This window comes from Morone saxatilis, unplaced genomic scaffold (assembly GCF_004916995.1).
Source record: "Morone saxatilis isolate NCDOM2014 unplaced genomic scaffold, NCSU_SB_2.0 Contig18, whole genome shotgun sequence".
Classification (NCBI taxonomy): domain Eukaryota; kingdom Metazoa; phylum Chordata; class Actinopteri; family Moronidae; genus Morone; species Morone saxatilis.
In genome coordinates this window covers 25,388,376-25,390,986 of record NW_023339740.1, presented here as the reverse complement: position 1 = coordinate 25,390,986, position 2,611 = coordinate 25,388,376, and the positions used below count along the sequence as shown (strand labels likewise).

The 2,611-nt window shown below is 41.5% G+C and overlaps 1 protein-coding gene across 1 annotated transcript in view; it reads right to left on the bottom strand.

The window, feature by feature from the left end:
- The window catches only part of osgn1 (oxidative stress induced growth inhibitor 1), a 12,630-nt gene extending 10,335 nt beyond the window's left edge, over positions 1-2,295 (bottom strand). The window contains exon 1 of the mRNA XM_035662823.1: positions 2,078-2,295. The gene's annotated coding sequence lies outside the window, so the exon portion shown is untranslated. The remainder of the gene's footprint in view (positions 1-2,077) is intronic.
- Positions 2,296-2,611: the final 316 nt, after the last annotated feature.

Genomic DNA, 2,611 nt, shown 5'->3' with positions numbered 1-2,611 from the left:
TGCATGCATGACTGCGTGTATGTGTGTGTGTGCGCGCTTCCTTGTGCAGGCCTCAATCATTACAAACAAACACAAACACTCATAATGTGTTGACTTCGTCTGACGATGATGATAATGATGATGATGATGATGATGCAAGTCATGTTTTAAATCAGTTTCTCACAAAGCTGATAGACGTTAAATAAAGAGGAAAACAAAGACTGCAGTTTACTCCTGATTTTGCAATTAGCACGGTGAGGAAAAAACAACCCACACCCAATGAAGTCACTGACGTCCTTAACGAATGTCTCCACTGCGACTGTGACTTTTACCATAACTTTTAACCTCTTTTATTGAAGAAGAATGAGTTTAGATCATGTTTTTGTTGTCTTTTCTGAATAAAAGAATGAGTTTTAGAGAAAAAACGAAAGAAAATCTAGCCTGTAGTCGTCAATGTGACTCAGAAGTCAAATTCCTCAGCTGCAAATAGCAAAGCCCTCAGTCTCATCCAGCCGCGGATGTTATTTTAATACATGGGGACACCTCTTTTTGATTCAAGCCATCTTTTATGCCATGCAACCGTCTCTTAACACCGGCACACACTTCAGAGATTCTCCATATGGCACCTGCACTGACGGCGTCCTGAAAGCATCCCGAGGCTGAACGATGGTTCGTCTGCCATCTGCACCGGCCAGACGGCTAATGAGATTTTAATTATCTGCCCACTGAACGACAAAAAACGCCCGCTGGAATCTGTGGAGGCCGCCAAAGTCCAAGAGAGGAGAGGCAGGATCTGTTCCTCATAAACCTAATAAACTGCTGTGTGGTGATACAGAACGTCTAATAAAAGATCATCAAACTTATTAGTAGTAAAAAAGGTCTGTTCGTTAGTTGATTTCTGAGTCTTAAACAAGGATTTGTCACTTTTCTCTGTCTCATATCATCGTAAACTGAAGATTTTTGTGGGGTTTTGGACTATTGATAGGAATTGTATTCATATGGAGTCATTTTAAGTCTCCAGGCCTGTAAAAAGAAAAAAGCCTTTCAATAAAAAGATCTGAGGCGGAAAACTCCACTGAACTGCTCACAACTCGTGTCCACACTGAGGACATAAACTATAACGAGGACGTATGTAGATGCTCCAGAGCAATGAGTCACATTCACAAATCTAAAGGTATTTAAATCAGTCGTTATCAGACGGGTTCAGTGGGGGGGATCTTGTGCATCCCGAAGACAATGATGGACTGATTGATTGAAACTCAGTTTAACATTGGAGAGGGAAATACTGCATTACTTCCTCCAAAATCCCAATTTGCATTAAAGCTGTAGTTACTGTTTATCTTTCAGTTTAAGATCTTGTATGATGCATTGTCATAGATTTAAACATACAGTTAACATTAGCTCCACCTCGCTAACAATAAAATGTCTTTTTACATTCCCCCAATGTACCAAAACACAACTTATCTTACACAAAGTACTTGTATTAATGTGCTGCAGCCTACTTCAGTACTTTGAGGTATTTAACTTGAATTTTTCCATTTTGTACTCCTTTTTACTGCACTACATTTATGTGACAGCTTTAGTTATGCTGCAGATTATGAATACAAAATATACATAAACTAATAAATGATGGTATATTTGTATAGTTTACATACAGTAATTAAATACTTTTCAATTATTTAACATAATATACATCCTGAAATGGGCCATATTTGATATTTTGATGTTAATACTTATGTATGTATATGTAATTTTGCTGTAAGGACTATTTTTTTGACACAGTTTTGCCACTTTTACTCAAATAAAACATCCGAATACTTCTTCCAGCACCATCTATCTATTGGAAACTTTGAGCAAAAAACACTGGGAGAAGTCCTGCTGTCACTGGATCTCTGCCTGTCTGTCTGTCTGTAGGGACGACCCACCCACCGGCCGGTGAACTGCATGACTCGCGGCAGTGTGCGCAGAGGGACCTGCCGCTCCACTGCCCACCGTTAACGCACTCCACGCGTCAAAACGCACCAATGACTCACGTTTAATGCACACACTCCCGCATGCGCCTCACGCACCGCTTTATGAACGGAAGGTTTATACTCACAGATATTTCCTGGTGATGCGGCTCTCTCTCTCTCTGTGTGTGTGTGTGTGTGTTCCTCTTCCAGCTATCGGAACCCGTTCAGAGGAGAGGAGGCTGTGTTCTGTGGAGGTCTGGTTCGGTTCTGTTGCCTCTCAGTCAGACATTACGCAGCTTTTGTTCCGCGCTTTTTATCCGTTTTCTGTCGTACATGTGCTACGCAAAACCTCCAGCTGCCGCTCAGCTCTGCACACAGATTATATACCGCTACAGAGCAGCCCGGCCCGCCAGCCAATCAGCAGAGACCCTGTTCCCGGCACCCTGCCTCCGCACCCTCCCCTTACCCTCCCCTTACCCCTTACCCTCCCTCACCCGAGCTGTCGTAACGAACAAAGATCCTGGCACGAGGATGACGTGATGGACGTGGCTGACCAGAAATGAAATGAAATGAAATGAATAGATACATACGAGATCAAACTTTTGATGAAAAAAAAAAGAATTAATAAAAAAAGGAGATCAAACTTTTAATGGGAATTTTTTTTTAAATTAGATTAAATT